The sequence below is a fragment of the Gallus gallus genome, chromosome 7, assembly GCF_016699485.2.
Source record: "Gallus gallus isolate bGalGal1 chromosome 7, bGalGal1.mat.broiler.GRCg7b, whole genome shotgun sequence".
Taxonomy (NCBI): domain Eukaryota; kingdom Metazoa; phylum Chordata; class Aves; order Galliformes; family Phasianidae; genus Gallus; species Gallus gallus.
The window spans coordinates 1,696,923-1,717,917 of NC_052538.1; the positions used below are offsets into that span (position 1 = coordinate 1,696,923).

A 20,995-nucleotide genomic window follows, 5' to 3' on the forward strand; every position below is an offset into this window, starting at 1 on the left:
CTCTATCCAATGGTGTTCTTGCACTCCTTGTCGCTGTTGTAGTTCCCATAAAAATAAATAGGAGGCATTACTTTTGGAGCAAGCTAAATGTAAATTTTTCATAGACAACAGTAACATATCCACTGCAGACAGCAGTTAAGCTGGTATGCCTTACCTCTGTCCCTGAGAGGATCATGGAGTGGATCCTCCTAGAAGAGGTGTTAAGGCACATGCAAGATGAGGAGGGGATCTGAGGGAGCCAGCATGGCTTCGCTAATCATAAAATTACTCAGGTTGGTAAAGACCTAAAAGATCATTGAGTCCAATCACAACCTAACCATACTATCCTAACTCTAACAACCCTCCGCTAAGTCATGTCCCTGAGCACCACATCAAATGGCTTTTAAACACATCCAGGGATGGTGTCTCAACCACCTCCCTGGGGAACTACTCCAGTGCTTAACAACCCTTTCTGTAAAGAAAAACCCTGGCACAACTTGAGGTCATTTCCCCTCGTCCTGTAACCTGTCACCAGTGAGAAGAGACAAACCCCGCTCTTGCTGTAAGCACCTTTCAGGTATTGGGAGAGAGCAATAAGGTCTCCCCTCAGCCTCCTTTTCCCCAGACTAAACAGCCCCATTTCCTTCAATCTCTTCTTGTAGGGCATATTCTCCAAGCCCCTCACAAGCCTTGTTGCCCTTGTAAGGGGAGATGAGTGAATGACTAATCTAACTGCCTTATATGATGGTGTAGCAGCATCAGTGGACACAGGAAGAGCACCTGATTTCACCTACCTGGACTTGTGCAAGGCCTTAGACATGGTCCCATACAACATCCTTATCTCTAAGTTGGAGAAATATGTATTTGAAAGCTGGACTATTAGGTGGTTTAGAAAATGGTTGGATGACCAGAGTGTTGCTGTCAATGACTTTATGTTCAGATGGAGACCAGTCACGTGTGGTGTCCTCTAGGAGTCTGTCTTGGGACTAGAGCTCTTCAACATCTTTATCAATGATATAGACAGTGGGACTGAATGTAAACTCGGCAAGTTTGTTGATGACACTATGCTGAGTGGTGCAGTTGGCACAATAGAAGGGAGGCACCACCCAGAAGGACCTGGACAGGCTTGAAAAGCAAGCGCATGAGAATCTAATGAGGTTCAACAAGGCCAAGTGCAAGGTGTTGCACTTGGGTTGAGGCAATCCTAGACATTAGTACTTACTGTGAGAAGAACACACTGAGAGTAGCCCTGTGGATGAGGACCTGAGGGTCCCGATGGATGAAAAGCTGGACATGAGCCAGCAGTGTGGTCTTGAAGCTGGAATGCCAACAGTATCCTGGGCTGCATCAACAGAGGGGTGGCAGCAGGGCAAGGGAGGTGATTGTCCGCCTCCACTCTGCTCTCATGAGCCCCCATCTGAAGTACTGCATCCAGGTCTGGGGCCCCCAGCACAGGAGGAATGTGGAGCTGTTAAAGCAGGTCTAGAGGAGGGCTGTGAAGATAACCAGAGGGCTGGAACACCTCTCCTATGAAGAAAAGTTGAAGGAGCTGTTTTTTTCATTCTGGAGAAGAGAATATATCTGAAATCACAGAATCATAGAGTTTGGCATGGACATCTGGAGATCATCTAGTCCAACCCTTTGTTAAAGTGGGTTTCCTACAGTAGGTTGCACAGGAAAGCATCTAGGTGGGTTTTCAATATCTCCAGAGAAGGAGACTCCTCAACCTCTCTAAGCTGTCTGTTTCAGTGCTCCATCACCCTCAATGTAAAGAAGTTCTTTCTAGTATTTATATTTTACTTCCTATGTTCCAGTTCATAACTTTTGCCCTTTGTTCTGTTGCTAGGCTCATCCGCTTGACACCCACCCTTTAGATATTAGTCAGCATTTATAAGATCTCCTCTCAGCCTTTTCTTCTCCAGGCTGAACAGCCCCAGGTCTCTCAGCCTTTCCTCGTAAGGGAGACACACAAGGCCCCTAATCACATTTGTGGCTCTGTGCTGGACTTCCTCTAGAAGATCCCTGTCTGTCTTGAATTGAGGAACCCAGAACTGGACCCAGAACTCCAGACGTGGCCTCACCAGAGCAGAGTAGATGTGGAGCAGAACCTGCCATGACCTGCTGGACACAGACTTTTTAATGCACTCCCAGAGACCATTGGCCTTGGAACCGATATTACAGATAAAGGAAAAAATGAAAAGAGATGAAAACAGAAGTTTTCTTGGAGTTTCAACTCAGATCAAGAGAAATAAATAATCAGCACTGGTCTTTCCCTCCAGCAAGAAATAAGCTTTTAATTAAATCCAAAAGCTCTTTTTAAGAAGCTTTTTCTCACTGGCCTTGTATTGATGACCTCTTCACTAATTTTACAATGGTTTCAACTGGCTTTTCAATCACTGATACAGCCATAAAAAGGAAAACATCTCCTTCTAACATCATTATGGTAAAAGCTTTGAATTTTATTATTTTTAATAGGAAGAAGCTGAACTCCCTCAGGAATTATAAGAGGTAGAATTTTTATGTATCAGAGGTGGAAGGTTGCTACAGAGTCATGCCTTCACTAGACAGTCTGATAAAAGGTTTACCTTGTACTTGCACAACAAGTGAAAGATTGAGAATGCCTATTATTATTTTTAGTTAAGGAAAAAGATAAATTGTTTACATTTCAATGGGTTGGTTTTAGGAGTTTGTTTGTTTGTTTTCGTCTCTTGTCATAAATAGCAAGTGAACAAACCATTACATAGGAAATGGAAGCTTGACCAGCAGTCCAGCTGGATCTAAAACTTCTTCAGAAAGTGATCTTTCAACAAGACCAGTAACCAGGAAGTTGGTGAAATAGGGGACTAAAAACAAAGAAGGAAAAGCCAGATGTAATCAATTAAATAGGACAGTACGACCACTCTTACAGCTACTACTTAGACTGACACAGAATGCTGTTTTCATTAATCAACAAAAAGACACGAATTTAGAAAGGATATGATTGCATTATCAAAGTTTATGTCAAGAACTGCTTGTGGCTGCTGATTTCTGAGGATAGTTTTCTTGAAAGACCCCATGTTGAGTTGTATTTGCTTCCATTGAAGATTAGAGGCTTCTCCAATTGATTACATCCACAATTTGCACTTTACAGCATCCTAACATTTCAAATCAAACACTGAAACACTTCAAGGGTCTGAGGGCCTGAGCTGAAGGGTAGGCATGAGAATACAGTTCCTCTGATCTCAGTACTTAATGTTGATTTACTCCACCCGGGGAACTTTTAGCTGGCTTACACTGTCTGCAACACTCTGTTAAGTACTCTTGGCATAGCTGCACTACTGAGAGAGAAGAACTTTTGATCGTTCCCTTGGCTGTATTTTCCCTTTGTCTAAAATCATAAAGGTTGAAGAGTATACTTACGTTTTGTGTGAAGAACTTCCTTAAAAAATATAGAAAGCAGGGAATCATTTCCCTGCTTTGGTGTTGCTAGTGTAATGATCAGCCAGCATTAGAATTGTTTTTGGTAATCCTCACCATCATTAGGTGATGGGAACTTTCTGATATGACAGTCTGCTAAATGTTTCTTTTAATAATAGCCTACTGCTTTTTGAACACAAGTTATGCACTGTAAACTAAGCAAAGAGGTTGAAAATTGAGGGGGAAAGTAAGGTCACCTTGGCCATTCGGGGGCTTTGCAACCTTTTTTAAAGAAAGCTTGTGATTGTTTTTTGCAACAAGCAGCCACTCTCTCTATTTTTATTTTATTTTCTAATTTCAGTGACTTAATGAAAGCTAAAGAAAATTGCAGTACAAGGAAAGGGAGACATTAACAGGAGAGCAAAATACTGATTTGATACAGGTGAAATGAAAGCTATTTAACTGTATGGAATTGCATTGCCTGTATTCCCTTTGCACTGTTGTGTGAGAGATCATTCAGGTGACAGCGTGAGTGAAGCTGTATGATTAGTTCCGTGATTCATAAGGACCTTTCCCTGTTTAGATCCTTTTGTGAATGTTTGCATTCTATAGTTTAAACAAAAATAGGCTGAGGGGCTCTAGGGCAAAAGCAGAAGTTCTGAAATATATTAAATTCAACTGAGGACAAGGAAAGATGGAAGTAACATGTATGTGCTCCTGCACAATGCAGGAATAAAAGAGGCCTCTTGTATCTCTGATAAAATATTGAGAATCTTGCATGCTTTCCTAATCAACTTAAGGAAATTATTATTTAGCCAAGAGGAGGTGATGGTTTGGTTTTCTGAAGTTTGTAGTTGGCTCAAAAGCCATGTGCTATAGGAGAACCAGTAGCGCCTCCTCTGGTAGGTCTTAATTGTCAATATTGGAACTGATGCTCTAAATTCCTGAGTGTTTTTCATTAACTGCTGTGGGTTTCAGAGGTTAATGGTTAAACGTTCCCCTTAGGTTCTGGACAGAGAAGACCAAATCCTGATTAAAACCAGAGAATTGACTATTGAAGACATTTCTGCATGTCTCTACTAGCACAAATGCTGATATGAGGCTGTCACTTCTGTCTAATTTGAAAAATCTGTACCTGCTGGGCCACCAGCCAGGGACTCTGAGATCTCAGAGTAATTTTGCAACTTGATGTACAGTAGACAACAGTAATACACGCTGCTTGACTGCTTGTTTAATAAAAAGTGCATTTCCCAGCCAGCTACTTCAGCTCTTCTAACCCCACTGGAAAACTGGCAAGATCAGCATTACTTAATCACAGCTACTCCCATTAAAAAAAAAAAAAAAAAAAAAAGTGTATATTTTCTAATGCCAGGCATTTATATGAATTGACAGAAATATATCTTTCACAATTAAGGGCTGTTTTAATCTTGAAATAATTCTTCAGAGCTGCCATCTTACCTGTCTGCACTTGTTTTGAAGGGTGTTTTGACTGAAGCTATCTGGTCAATTGGCACTGTGTATACCAAGGTAGTTGTCTTCTGCAGTGGCTCGCCATATTTCTGTGCATCTCTACACATTTGTGATCATTTGACTTTCCTTTTATCCCATACTTGCAAAATTACCAATAAAATCTAAGTGTAATCTTAGAAAGAGCTGGAAAGCTCTTCCAAATATAACCCAAATATCTGGAGAAGTCATTTATTTATTTATTTTACATTTGACATTGTAATGTAAAATAACTTTTCCAAACATTTGAGCAGGTATATGTTGTGTGTGTGTGTGTGTGGATTTCCCCCCCTTGATTTCATTGTAACACCAGGTAATTAAGAGAGAAATGGTATCACCCCTCATTTTTTCAGCTTGGTGTTTGGAGGCATCAGTTAGGCTATCCAAATTCTTGGTTTCCAAAAAATGTAGTAATCAGATTTCTAGAACGAAAATGCTTGGAGGTGTGGATAAATTGCCAGATGGTCTGAGGTCATTTCTTGGCCTGACCATTTCACAAATACTCTCTTGTACAGGTGGAAAGGTGCTAGGTATCACCTTTTCAAGTGAGCTTTCACAGTGCCTGGGAATATTTGTGTTTCCTCCAGAACACCAAGGTGCTCACTTAGCTTCATTTGTCACGGTGCTTTCCATTTTTTAAAATATCTGGGTGATTACATGAAACGTGACTGCTTCAGGCTGTAAAACGAAGCAAAAAATATCTGGAAAGCACTTAATTATTAATACCATTTTAAAGCATATTAAAAAAAAAAAAACAACACCCACAAACATAATAAACTTCAACTTTCCTATATTTTCTGGAGTCAAAACCTACAACTAGCAAAGGAGGAAATACTTCAACAATTCTCTTTTTACAGATATGAATTCAACTTTCTGGTTATGTTGAAAATAAGTGAACAAAGCACTCTAAATATGTTCTCCATTGGAAGAATTTTACCCACAGAACTCAAAGTTAGATGAGTGAAAATTTTACGTGATTTCAGTGGGTGATACTGCTTCTCATATGGTCCTGGAAATTACACTTAGAACTTGCACAGATAAACTGACTAAATCTATTGATCAGTTTGACTGAGAGGAAGTTGCCCTATATTAAATGTTATCTAGACACACACAGAGACATGTTTCCTATCAGAGGAAGAAGCTAAGTAATTGCTTAGCTTGGTTGGCTGCATGATCAGATGGGAAGATATGCTGAGGGGTATTGCTAGGGTAAGTGAGGCTTGGTAGGTGCATATCTGCATCACTGCATTCCATTCCCAGTGAGATGCATTTCCCCAAAGTTCAAGTGTGCTTAGGTAAAAGTTGCTCATCTAACTAGTACAGTTTTTTCTTCCTGTATATTATTTTTAATGAACGCAAACCACCATATCCCTTAAAGCTTCAGTTAAGGTGTGTACATGCTCTGTCTCAGCATTTTTATGTAGACATGCATGAGTTTTGCTGGATCTGCAGAAACAAAGCCTTTCATACAGCAAGCATGGACAAGTGTCATGTTCCACAAAAATGAGCAGAACTGGGTGAATAGCATCCTTGTTACTTACACGTGGGAGCATTCCAATTGTTATGGCTAATTGTGTCTAAAAGCAAGTCTAAAATCTTGCTTTTAAATAATCATGCATCTCTTCATTAGGGTGCTGGAACAGATCTTTGGCTGATAATAGTTGGCTTTAGCACTATAGATTTGTATCACTGATGATGTGGGGCTGGTAGGCAGAGTAATCAGATCATGTTCTCCAGTAACAAATTGTATTTGACAGCCTTCAATTAAAAAAAAAATGCAGGAGAAAGTTAACAAGTACCTTTAACCTAGCTAACTTACATTGTGATGTTATTCATTGGGTTCTTTTCTTGACTTACCATGACTAGCAAGCAGCAGAACAGGCTGTGGAAATACTGCTGTTGCCTATGCCTACTTACTCATAGTTTGCTCCAAAAGTCAACCCTCCTATTTATTTCTGTGGAAACTACAACAGATACAAGGACTGCAAGAACACCGTTGGAAAGAGAAAATTCTCAGCTACAAAACACTATCAATGTAGACACCACCATTAGCTATGCATTTTCACCCCCAATCAACAAGAGCCTGAATGCTGTGCTTGTAAAAAAAAATATATATACATATATATATGTAATATAACCTGCATAGCCATCCCTCTGCTGCCATCTGTTGCACAGCAATAAAATGTAATGAAATATTGATGTGAAGGTTCAACTTCTGCTATCGTACCACCAACATCCACTTCTGATGTTGTGGGCCAACACAACAAAACAGGAGGCATTACTTTCAGAGCAACCCTCTTATTTTCTTCTACAAGTTATTTTTGATGTTATTTCTCCTGTTCAAAATGCACAGCAACTGTCCAAATTTATTTGAATCAAAATGTATCTAAATTAAATTTACCAAAAAGAAAGCCACCTACTAAAATGCGCAGTGTAATTTAAAAGGCAGGGGCAGTATAGTGTCAAAACAAATTACAAACGTTAATTCTGAGCAGTTCACTTATTTGCATATTGCAGTATTTGGAGATGACTCGATTAGCTTTTTTTGCACAGGAAATTCTTTGTTGATCTGCAGCACCCTCAGAGTCCTCGTGTCTATTAACACATCTGTGTTTGTACTGTGCTACCGCTGAGCGTGTTGCCATTAGGAAAACTCCGAACTGCCTTCTGGTAGGGATGATTAATCCAACTGATGGCTCAGTTATTAATTGAGACAGAGTCGCAGTGCAGAAAAGAACAGTACTGTAAACTTTTAAACTTCTGTAATTTTTTTTAACCACATCACTATTGACTGCAGTTAATAGGGCAGGAAGAGGAAACAGTTGAGATAGCTTGACTACACATACAAATGTGTAGTCCTTCCAATTAGTCCGGGTAACGCTGATATGCTTAAAGTAAAAACTGTTGGTTGCTTGCTTTCTTTTTTGAAGTTGCTTTTGATGCGCCTTAATAGTAGCGTGTATAACAACATCTATTTCCTGATCTATTCCTTGTTCTCTGCAAGTAGGCTGACTGTAATTTAAAAGTGTCTGAATCTACAAACTTATTGTGTTACTTTATGATTTCTAATATGTGATAAAATATAATGTCCAGTGTTCCATACTAGTGCTCAGTTTAAGGTTTTCTCCACAAAAATAAGTGCTCGAATGTATGTTCACAATGACAGTGCTATTTAACCCAGTGATTCCTTTTTTTTTTTTCACATAGTGAATGAGTCAGAACTACACAATTTTTGCATCTAGTTTTGCCAAGAAGGATCAGTGTAATCTCACTGAATGGCAAATATAGTTAATATAGTTAAATTTGTGTGTATGTGTGGCTGTAATAGAAGAATGATTATGTGTATAGAAACATATACACAAGGGAAGATCAAAGAAGATGGAAAGGGTTTCAAGAGTGTGAAAACCCATAAGGGCAGCGAGTGCCAATGCAGAGGTTGTCTCATGGTTAAATCCTCTTCTATGTTTCTGGAAGAAAAAAATGAAATTCTGCCTACTGCCCATGCAGAGCACCTACACCCAAAGAGCTGTCAAGGTGCTCAAACCATTTTCCTAAGGAACATAAACAAATCAATTTTGCTTCTATGCATCATCTTGAATTGCAGTAGAATTGTTAAGAAAGATAGAAACAAGCTTAACTGTGCCATGCAAATTGTGAGTCTGCAGCCAGGCTGAATTGTACTGGACTGTGACTTTTTTCTCTCAAATTCCATGCTTTAAGCACAGGATCAAATTTACATTTATCACTAATATTAGTGTGAACAGCTCCCCAAGCTCATTAAAGGCAAATTGATCTGGTCTTGTGTGTATATATATATTTTTGTGGATTTTTTTCTTCAAACTAGAACAGTTCCTTTGTCAGCAAGGTCTGAAATGTATCCACTAATGAAAATATGGAAACTGGAAACATCTAAATTATGGTAGCTACTCTTCATGTTCTAAACTGTATTTTACTTAGTTAAGCTTAATGGATGTTCCTTAAAGCTGTTACTTTCTTGGCTCCCCATGTGTCTCATTTGTCTTAAGCTAGCTAAATCAATTATGCATGTCTTCATCTTTGACATAATCTATGAAGTTACCATTTCCCCAAGTATAGCATATTTATCTTCATTTCTTAAAGATTATACCTAAGTTTTCTATTATCCCGAGTTCTCAAAATCTGTGTTTAACTGTTTTTTACCTCTCTGTATTTTCCTCTGACCTCACTTCAAGGGAATGAAAGTCTGTTTTTCCATTGCAGAGTAAATAACTGTAAACATATTTACATTTCATTCAATATGCATGTTCATATGTTTAACTTGACCTAAGCTTCTTGCCTGTCAGGGATAGCTGTAAGAAAGCTTTAGCAAAGGGATGCCAACATATTTGGCCTATTTTCCTTCCACTCAAAAAATTGAAAGCTGTATTTTCTAGGTCCTAATCATGCAGTTTATGAGAAGTTATTAAAGTATAATACTCCAGTCATGCTTTTTTTTTTTTTTTTTTTTAATTTTAAGACATATTACTTGCCCATAGCTCTTTTCTCCTGCCCTTTTGACGCTGGCGGTCTTACCATTAGCAGCAAGCTTGGCACCTGAGCATGAATATTGGTGTAAAATTGGAACTAAATAATGATCCCCAAACACAACTGGGACATGGGATACCTGTTGTGTGAGGCTTTGAAGTGGTGGTGTCCTGAGAGGACGTGGACAAACTCCTTGGCTTGCATGGGCATGGAGGTTACTCCTGGATCGTATAGCTCATGATGGCTTGTGCTGTTGTTGATACAGCTTGATGAAGTTCTTGAACAAGTCTTAAGCCAAATGTAAGATTTGGAGAAGTGAAGATTTGCATCCTTAACCCTTTCCCTGATGTTTCTGACACTGCTTGAGGCACCAGTGGCCTCTTTCTGCCCTGGCACTGAGGCCTTCTGAGATTACGTATAGCTGTGATGTGGCAAAACTGTCGAAAGCTTGCTTATGATAGGGGCAACGTAGCTTATTTTGTTTCTCCTCTAGGGGCAAATTAAACGCTCATCTGTGTAAACACAGTCTGATATGAGCTGAACAATGCCTCAATCCACTGATTAAAGAAAATAGCTGAAATTCTGTCTTGCTGCTGGGGCACTCTAATAGCTGAGAAAGACATGGTTCTTAGCTGTTAGCAGAAATTGAAATGGGCATGTTCGCATTTTGAGTAGTGATGTGATTTTACTGTAAACAAATACTTTGCCTATACATAACCTTATAATAGAGTAATATTTTCAAAGCAGCTTTATTTTGCTCAGCATTCTCCCTTTAACAGTGTTAAATATTTCTCCTTGCTAAGAAATGCCTTAGGTTTTATGCTATTATATACGGTGAGTTTTGGTAAAAGTAGCCTGCCAATCCTGTTGGCTAAAGAATGCAATCTGATCTCTTTACTCTTATGAGAAGTATTTGTCAGTTTGGGTTGGAGTCAGTATGTTAACCTTCCCACTCATATGCAAACGATTAGTCCTAGGAGCTCTTTGACATTTGATTAATGATGAGTGAATCTTCCATAAAAAGGTGTTGAAATTATTTCAATAGATCCTTAATGATATTTGAAAAGTTTTGATTAACACTCCTTTTGGGGTAGGTTTGGAAGTACTTGCCAAAGTTTCTCTCTAAAACAGAAAAAGAGCAAAATAGCTCTTGAGAATGTTACAAATGATTTTTTTACCTGACTTATTTTGGCCAGGATAGCCCTCTTAAAACTGCTTTATTATTTTTTTTTTCATGATTTTGAGGCCTACAAGAAGAGCACCTCAGCTTTTCCTTTATGTTGCAATTGTTTTGTGTGGAATTTATAGTAAAGATTAAATCTAAAATGAGGAACTGTGGAAGTAAAGTTTAAATTGTCCCCTTAATTGACAAAGTTCAAGTTTCTTAGCTGTTGATGAAGTCGTGTCATTGGAGTTAATTTAAGACACATCCTAAGAGATATGAATGACCTGCTGGGTATCTTTAGTTCCTGTATCTGCAACGACAGCTGAAGGTGTTAGTGATGGCTTAGACCAGACTGATCCACCAGAAAAGTAATTACAGTAATCTTTATCTGCATTTCCTTTAATGTTGCTCTATCCTTTTCCATGCCACACCTTGGAATCCATGTCTGTCTCCAGGACTGCTAGCAAGTGGTGAACTATAAACTGGTTTTGTTGACCTTGACCAGAAATTATTTTTTTTTCTATTCTCAGACACAAATTTAAACATCAAATGCATGTAAAAAATGTTGGAAAGGTAAAACTAGTCCCACTGAATTGAACAGCAATGCTCCTTGCTACATGGGTAGGTTCCAGCTTTTAGATGAAGTCTCAAGTAAACCATGTACTGTGCCATTGCATTATCACTCCTTTTATTAGAAAGTAATCCTTAGAGTGGTATTGGAAAAGTAATGGATATGAGCTAGGCATCCCAGCTGTGTTTTTTTGTGGAATGTCAGGCAATTGGGGCGCAATAAACAATTAAGTGGAGGATCCTCCTACAGTTGAAATTCCCAGGAAAGAGATCTTTTTTGTGATCCAGCCCATAGGAGAGGGCTTAAGTACAAAGGATCTCATGTGTGTACATCAAAACACTTATTGCCTAAAAAAAAAAAAAAAAAAGTTCTATCTGCTAAAAACCTGCCTGTCTTATCTTTTTAATCTTGATAAAAACTTTGTTAATAGTTCTGCATGGAAGAGTCCCATTCCTTTATTTAGATCTCTGATGGGCAGAGGTTGCCTGAGTCAGCTCACTGAGTTTAAATATAGCCACTGCTTTTGGAGTCCCTCCAGGCTTACAGGAATTATTGAAAATCAATTCTGAATCTTCAGATGACTCTCTTAATTTGTACTCTAAAGATTTTTTTTTTTTTTAATCAAGAGCTTTCTAATTCATGATGGGAGAGAGAGGATTGCATCTGTCTTGCAATATGATTAGTTTGTACTTGGAAAAAGAGAGGCTAATATAGGAGCATTTACAGCTGTTACTAATAGGTCCTCATGATAAGACTACTGACAGCTACTAATGTGCAGTATTTTTCTTCTTACTACTATTTGACAGACTCTTATACCAGAATTTAGTGTGGGATATCTCAGATCTCTTGCTTCTGATTTCCCTGTTACTCAGATTCTCATTTTTCCCTCATTTCATAGAAATCTGTGTTGGATTAGGAGGAAATCAAGCAAATCATACAAAATGAAGTGCTTCTATCTTTGCAGGTTCAAAATAACTCATTTAGTGACGAGGAGACATTTATTTCCCAAGAAGAAAATAAGTTCAAATTTGTGACCTATTCCAGAGAAGTTCTGGGGGCTGTAGGCGCACTGGGGCTCTCTGCCAGATAAATCTTAGCGGGGTGCATGTGGATTCAGGCAAAAAATGTGAGGGCTCGCTATGCTTCAGGAATGGGTTTTGTTGGAAATTCAGGATTTGTGTCAGTATCTTGATGGTCCCTGTCCCTGTGCTTCAAACAAACTGCGTGGCCTTACTGCACATTTGGAAGTCAGGAGTTTTTGAACAGCACTCAGCTGGGTGAGTCTGGGTGAGAAAATCTGACTGTTAGCATGACATGTAACTATTTTTTCCCATCAGCTGCTGTCGCAATCTCAATCTCTCAAATTTACAGGACAATGTACTCTGTTAATTCTACTTCATTTCATGAGTTGATTGCATATGTCATGGCTAAGCATGAACTGGGTGTTAGGAGTTGAGTGAACACTTTTAACAGCCCCAGAAAGGGAAATCAGCTATAAATTTGAAGTTAAATACAAAATACCTTCTAGATGGTCAATGTGAAGATGATTGGTCGTCCAAATGGAGCTTAATCTTCTCCATCATGGAAAGGAATAGCTGCTTAATGTTTTCCTAAACAGGCTCTGGATCATGTAGTTGTTCATTGAAAACTTCCCAAACTTCTGTTTTTGTTTTGTTGATGTTTTTAATTCAATTCCTCTCATTTGTAGAGTCTCAGGAAAAATATCCTTAAAGAAGCCTTCATTAGCAGAAATAGATTTATTGTGGCAGCACATCTGATTGCGGTACCAGGGGCAGGAATTACAAAACTGGACTAGGATTTGTTAGAGACCTATGGGGATATTTAACGATATTGATGAACAACTTTACTTTTAATTAATTAAACTGGTATTCTAAGTGTTATTTATATGACCATAACTAACGAAATAGAAACATAGGACCATAGAATTGTTTGACTTGGAAGGAACTCTTGAGGGCCATCTAGTCTAACACCCCTGCAATGACTAGGGATACCTCTACTAGATCAGGTGCTCAGAGCCCCATCCAGCATGACCTTGAATGTGTGATTACTTGTTTTGATAAGTCTTCAAAATAACCTTCTGTGTTCATTCTTTGAGGGTAATTCTGTAACAAATGTAATTATCTCACAATGTTGACTTTTCTTAAATATGCAAAAACCCACAAAAATCTCAATGCTTCATTTACTGTTTCCTGAAGGACTGAAGTGGGCTTCATATAGCTGAAACTTTAAATAACTTTTTCCCTTTTGCTTGTTTCACAAGTATCACAAATAGTGTGACTATGTTTTAAGAGTTCATATGAGTTTTATTCTTTGAGAGCTGGTACAAAAATGTAACAATGAGGAATTGCAAATAATTTTTTTTGTTAAGCAAAATTGTACAACTTCTGTCAGAGTAGGCCCAAAATTGTAGAACCTCAGCTGAATATCAACTGAATCTTTCAAACAAGAGTATTTGCTTTGGTATTCCTATGCAAAACAAGCATATCATGGCAAAGCTGCCTTGGAAGGAAGCGAACAGTCTTCCATGGTAGATGTTTCTAAAAGGCACCAGAACTCCTTCTCTCTATATGATGCAATTGTTAGAATTAATTTATCCTAAAAAAAAAAAAAAAAAAAAAAAAAAAAGAAAGAAAAAAAGAAAAAAGATCTGAATTGATTTGAAGTTATATTTTAGATGACATAAGATCTATAATGTAGAATATAAATTGATTTCAATGCCATAGTTTTCTATTGACAGGCAGCAGAAGAGTGTTTACATATTCTGCAAGGCTAACATTTACCAAGAACTGTAAAGCATTACCTAAAACTCCACTAACATGGAAATTTTTAGTCGTGTAACATAAGGTTATAGCTATTGATTTTTCTAAAAAAATAAGAAAATCTGGGGATTTAAGTATAAGCTGGGTGGTTAGGATTTTCTCAGAGTGCTGATGAGGCATTGAAAATGGTTGCATAACTGTGAGTGGAAAGTACTGAAATGATTTTAAAAATGTTGCAACTGAATGCTATGGAGCAAAAAGTATTGCAGGTGGAACTTCTCTTATAGTGAACTTATTTTATGTCCATTTTATGATGGCTTCTCCAAAAGTACTGCCTCCTATTTTATGTGAGCACAGAGAGGTGGTGGGTGATGCGTTTCAGCAGAGGTTGCAATGGGTCACCTCTGCTGGTGCAGTCTTATAAGGTGCAGCATGCAGGCTCTTGTTCATTGCTGGTGAAAAGCACAGCTAATAGTGGTAGCTATGTTGAAAAAGAGTGTTTTGTAAGTGAGAATTTGCTCTGTCAAATAGTGTTATTGTGCTCTTTGTATCAGTTGTAGTTTCTTTGTATGTAAATGTGAGGCATTACTTTCAGAACAACCAACATATTTAGTTAGAAACAGACTGATGAACTGATTAGGTTTAAGGCAGAGGGGGATAGGATTTGAAAGGGGAATCTGCATTTTAATGTCGTTTCTAAATTTAGTTGCTGCACAACTGAGACTGCAGTGTGCTACTTTATTACTTATTTTATATAGATAATTCTGAATGTTCCGATTATTTTTGCCATTTGAAAATAATTATATTAAATACCCTAATCATGAAATAATTTTAAGGCTTTATGTTAGCTCTAATTTAGATCCTTTATGTCGGGATTATAGCCTGTCACTTTTCAGAGGATCAGAGAAGGAACATGTTTTAGGGTTATTAATTTTTTCTCTAGGATAGACATCGCCTCAAAAGTACTCTTATCTTCCATCAAATAGTGGAATAAATTAAAAAAAAAAAAAGTATTGGAATAAATTACTGAAATATGGGACTATTGTGTGGTTGCCAGTCAGAAGGTCATTATTAGTTAAGGACCTGGTAGATAAATGAATAGCAATTAAATGAAGTAGCATACTTGATTACTTCTTTCAAAAAAATTCCAGACAGCACCAGCAACCAAACTTATTTGTTATCACAGGGGTGTCAGGCAAAGCAGCTGACTGCACTTCTTTCAGAGCACTCTCCCTGTGCCCAGTCTTTCACTGCAGAAGCTGGAAACATTCTTATCTTGTTCTGGCTCATTGCAGTGAGTATAAGGTCAGAAGCCAGCACAGCAAAGGGAACTGAAAGACTGGGAATGAGGCCTGGGGGGTGGAGAGATGAGTACTACTTAGAGGCAGTTGTCTCACTGTGATTCTTTCATACAAACTCTCTCTCCTGGATCCACTCCTTAGACGTATCTTAGAAAACCTGTGAGCAATGAGAACATGAAGCTGGATGTTCTTGAAGAATTTTTCTCCAGTTGTGGCCTTGATTGTTTAAAGCATTTTAATCTGGTAATTTATTTGTTACAACTGTCCGCTCGCTGATAATTCCATGAAACCTTGAGGCAGCTATTGAGAGAAAATAAAGGAAGGGTAAAATAGCTGGTATATTCTGCCTTTTCTTGCCCTCAACTCTTATGCACCCTAGAATTTTAAACACAGTCCAAAATAGAACAACTTAGATTCAGTAATATTGATTGTGTCTGTAAAGGACACTATGATATTTGCCTTCATAGGGTACTTTGCAATGTTTTGGTAGATCGGATTTTTAGGGAAAAAAAAAGTAAAGAGTGTTGCTGGCTTGTGGCAGCTGAAGCCTTTGGAACTGGAAACAGCAGCATAGAAATAAAGTGGATGCACCAGTATGAGTGTGATTGAGTGGCAGGAAGAGCAGAACAGAAGACATGAATGCTAAGAAGGCCATAAGAACTAATGACCTGTGGGATAAGAAACAATTGGTAGCTATTTAAAAACAAACAAACAAAAAAACCAATTCAGTTGCTACAAGGTCTGTGCAGGTTTCTGTCTGAGATGCATAATGGACAGACAGAAATATTACCAGTGCTCGCCTTGAGCCTAATGTTTCATTTATTCTCTGTCTGTGTTTTGAAGTTGGAGTAATCGAAGTCTTTATCCTAGGAGGTGAAGGGAAGGGGTGGTGTTGTCCACTTTTCTGATGATTCCAAATAATATCCTTGAAAACACTGTAGGCATCTTCAATACCCCTACTTGGAAATGTCAAATAAAACCCAAACTGGTTGCTATTAATGCAGAGGTATCTTTTCTTTCTCTTAATGAGGACTTTCTTAAAGCAGCTGCAGGCTATGATTTTTGGGGGGTAAGGGAGGAATGAGATGGTAGTTTATATTTCTGTTTTGTAGGGTTTTGTTATTTTATTTTTACCACATTCTTCCTTTGTTGCTTCTAATTGCATGGCTTATATTTTAATGAGTTCTCTTAGTTATATATTCATTTGGCAGGGGGAGGCACTGAGAATAAATTACAAAACATAAGTATAAAAGTTACTCATGATCAGTCGATTTGTGTCTGTAATAGTGTGTGAAGTTCAGGTAAAAAATCACATAAGGGAAAGTGATGTGGTGAGGGGAGCTGAGAGGCTGGTGAAGGGCTGCATGGGCTTGGGGACATCCTCTCTTTCTCTGTCCCCAGCAGCTCCTTGCTATGCACCCCAACTCCCATAGCACTCATGGTCCCAGCTCTCACAGTTCTGTGGCTGTTCTCTACACCCAGCTAGAGAACTGAAATGTGGCCTTTGTCTAAACTCAAAGCTAAGCTTAGAGTTGAAGTAATGCTTTAAAAATCATTAATTTTGAGCTCAAAGAAAATGTAATTTTCAAGGGATGCTGTGCTGTCTTATGCTGCTTCATCAGCTCTGATCATCAACTGATACTTTCCTTAGCAAGGCAGAAGTCTATTCTAATGACTTTTATTGCATAGACTGTGCTGACTCAGTGATTGAACCAACTAAGTTAATTTGAGAGGGACATTAAATTGGGTGGAATTTGAGGGATTTTAGTCTTCTAAGCCTCAGCCCCTCAGGCTTCACACAAAATGAAGCACATAATCAGCTTTCAGTAAGCACTTGTTTCCATTAATCATAAACTATAGGCAAAGTTGCAGCTTACAAATTTAGGTCTCTTACTGTTGTTTCATGTTAACGACTATTATCTCTTCTTGCTATTGTATACAACTCTTTCACAACTGTGTTAGCACAGATGGCGAAAATCCCTAGCAGAAAAGTAATCAGCATTTGTGAACATGATGCATTCAGAATAAATGACGGAGGAGGGAAAATGCATTGCTTGGGAAATTAGAAAGAAGATTAAACTGTAATAATGCATGTAAACACATTCTGGGAAGCAGACTGCAGCTTTGTTTTCGACACAACTCAAACTTTAGTATATGTAACCTTCTGCTGAATTTATTGACAAGACAAGGAAGCAAGCTACATTAAAATTGGAGAGCAACTGGTTGAATATCAATAATTTATAATGTTGTGGTTTTGTTTCCTAAAGCCTCTTACAGATTAGACCGTTCTGTGAAGAAAAAAGGGTGCACTACTCTACAGATTTTAATTATCATATTTTAACTGAAATAGAGCTAAACATTGGACCTATTCACAAGCATGACAAACACGCATTCTCTATTAACTGGAGGACCAACAGCCTTAGATTTAACCTCATTATGTGCTGCTGATTACTTGATCTGGAAGCGGTTAGGCATCATTCATAAACCTGTCACAGGGTTTCTGGGAGTGCAGCACTCGAGTTTAAACAGCACTTCAGTCACTTTGCTTCTCATGATAAACTAAGCAACTTGTGGCCAATTACAAGGCCCATACTGCAAAGACAATTCCTGAGTGACCAAGTTAAATTAGGATAACCTCTAGCTTGTTCCTTAATTCTGGTAGTCACAACATAAACTAAATACTAAAACTGAACTCTTGCTCTAATGAAACCCTAATGCTGAAACTTTTTTTAAAGAAAAGGCTTTTTCCTCTACATTCCCTGTGATGTGCTCCTAGCTTTTCCCAAAAAAGGCCTATTGCCTTGAGTGTTGGCTAGTTGAGATGTGGAAGTTCTTTGTGGTCATTGATCTGGAGAAAGCAGGCAGCAAGAAGGAGAAGTGTGAGAAGAATGAGGAGTGAGTCTTCCCCAGGATCTGGCATTAAATCCAGGGAGTTCAAGTTTGCATTTTTCTTTGATAAACAGTAAGGAAAGCTGTTAGAAGCATCCACTTAATGTTCTTCAAGCATTTATTGCTGCTGGTTTGTGGTGATAACAGATGGAAGATAATGCACAAGTATGTTTGTTAGGTGAGCATAAACCGTTTCTTACATGGGCTCTTTGCAGCTCTGCTCAGGACAGGTGGTTGCCTGGCGGCAAGTCATCATGTTGTGCACCTTAATGAGAGCCTTGGAGCGTAGGGAGTGCCATAACTCCAACTTGAGAAATAGTGAGGCAGGGGAGGATAGTTTCATATGAAGATGTGAACTTTGTTGTGGATACATGCTTCAGCTCTTCCTTGCTTGTATTTGTGAAATAATGGGAAAGTTTCTTGCACTTCTTACCTTCTTCCCTTCCCTGCTAGCTGATGAGAAATACATTAATATAGCTTCAGTTTTCTGGGTAAAGAAATTTAGGATTATGGTTGAACTTAAACACAGGAAATCTTTGTAGTTCATTATGTGAGGATGTTGAATTCCATTTTGGAATTTCAGAATGACTGATGTTGGCAGGGACTTCTGGAGGTTACCAGATCCCCCTATTCAATCAAGGGCATCTAGAACAGTTGTGTAGGCAGATTTTGAAAATCTCCATGGAGAAGACTTTACAGCCTTTGTGAGCAATGTCTTCCAGTGCTCTGACACTGCACAGTAGAGCACTTCTTTCATGCTAATACATATATAATTATATATATATTAATTATTAATACTAATATATATTTGTGTGTGTGTGTATACATATATACACATACATTAAAGGAGATTAAAATGGTTATATATACTAAAGAACATGTGAAAGCTTGATCTTTGCACAGTTGCACCTAAAACTTACTTGACGGTCGTGACTTGCTCTGCCTGTAAATGGGAAATGATATTGTACCTTTGTAGGGGAAAGAGGTTTAGAAAGTATTTCATGAGTGCTCCTTGGCTGGTACATCAGGTTTGAGGTTTTTTTTTTTTTGATCTTTTATGTATTACATATAGATGTTTTCTCTAAATTGTTGAGAAATAATGTTTGAAATGCTCATACCATTTTATACCACTGATGCTGTTTCATGCCCAGTAATATTTGGTCTAGAGGAGGTAATTTGTCTGGTGGGGTTTTTTTTTTTTGCAGTTTTGGTGAAGTGTCATTGAAGGGTGCTTGATCAGTGAAAATAAATTGGCTGGTTTTTAGTCACCTTGAGAAACATAAGTTTAAGGCACAGTTTGTACTCAGTACTCAATGCTCTATCTTCTCCCACAAGATTCTTTTGGGGATGCATCATCTATTTTGCAGCTACTTCTGGAAATTTCACAAGACTGTCTTTCCAATCTCTTAGGTGCTTTCCCATTTCTGAAGTGCTTAAATTGCTATATGTCACCATGAAAGAGTTAATAGGCATACGAATGGTAGATTTAAGATGCTTTTTGGAATTTTGGTGGCGAATAGTTTTATAGGAAATGCTCCCTTCTCTTACTTTTTTTTATGCTATATCAACATTCAGGTTCTTCTGCTAGATGGCTATTGTTCTCAATAAAATGAAGAAAAACTATGAATTTTCTAAAATAGTGCATTGCAAAATGATGATTTTAAATAATTAAAATGGAAGAGTATTTGACTTTTTGCTCTAATGGATGTTAAGCTCAAGTCCTACTCTCTTACTTTTAAATAAAGTCTCTAGATTTTGTTATTAAATCAAAGCTAGTACTCTCTTGCCAATTCAACATCAGAAACTTTATTTCCAGAATGTTTGATATAGCTTCATCTTTTCTCCCAGGTATAGAAAGGAAATATCTAGGGTATGAGACTGTTGCAGCAGTCTCTTTCTCAGCTGATTCGTTTATGTATCTTCACATATATATGAAGAGAAGCTATGTTGTTTTTCTCACTGCTGTACTTGAAATGGGCTGAATCTCACAGTTAGTGAGTTGCTGTCTTCCAACTTGATGTTTTTCCCCCCATATGGTTTTACACCTCATTCTGTTGTTCTGCCTCCTGAATTCAGGAGGTGTTAGCTACCACGGTCAGAGCAGTCTCACCTTTCCCTGTAGTTTTACCTTTCTTCCTTGCTTAGCTCTCTCAAGTTTCTCACGAGTCTTTTTTTACAACTTAGCAATAGTCTCACGTATCCGAGAGAAGTTTGCACTGCTGAGCTGTAGAAAAATTAACCTTTGCTCTTGGCAAGAGGTTTACAGAAAGTTGTGGTAAAGATGATGCAGGCTCTGTTAATCTGTTTGTTTTCAGATATGGAAGATCAGAACTGCTGCTCCTTCGCTTCTTGATGTAGGATCTCTCTATACACAAGCACTGTGCGCGAGTCTTCCCCTTAAAACTTTGAGCACTGCATAAATTCTGCTGGTCAAGAGGCTCAGACTGTGATTTCAAAAGGTAAGACAGCTATTTTGGTTGTAAAGTTCAAGTGTTCTCTGAAGTTTTTATGTGCCGCCTGTTGTTGCCATTTTTAAAAACTCTTATAAATCTTATTAATTAGAGCTCTTTGAGATCATGCGTGCTGAGGGAACAGCATGAAGTTGTGCCGTGGAGGGTCAGGCTGGATGTGAGGAAAGGGTGTTCTGCATCAGAGGGCACTGGGCATGGAACAGGCTGACCAGGGTGAATGGCACAGCCCTGAGCTGCCAGGGCTCAAGAATTGTTTGGGCAATGTTCTCAGTTATAAGGTTTGAATTTTGGGTGGTCCTGTGTGGAGACAGGAGTTGGACTTGATCTTTGAGGGTCTGTTCCAACTCAGGATATTCTGTTCTATGATTATCACCATAAGACAATTCCAGGTAATCAGTATTCTAACACAGTAAATATACTGTTTGTGATTATCT

At 38.3% G+C, this 20,995-nt stretch overlaps 1 long non-coding RNA gene across 18 annotated transcripts in view; it reads left to right on the forward strand.

Moving 5' to 3' along the window:
* LOC101747532 overlaps positions 1-20,995 on the forward strand; it is a 332,267-nt gene that overhangs the window by 225,834 nt on the left and 85,438 nt on the right. For all 18 annotated transcript variants that reach the window (XR_005861589.2, XR_005861591.2, XR_005861593.2 and 15 more), the window contains one exon: positions 20,406-20,549. This is a non-coding gene — a long non-coding RNA (uncharacterized LOC101747532). The remainder of the gene's footprint in view (positions 1-20,405; positions 20,550-20,995) is intronic.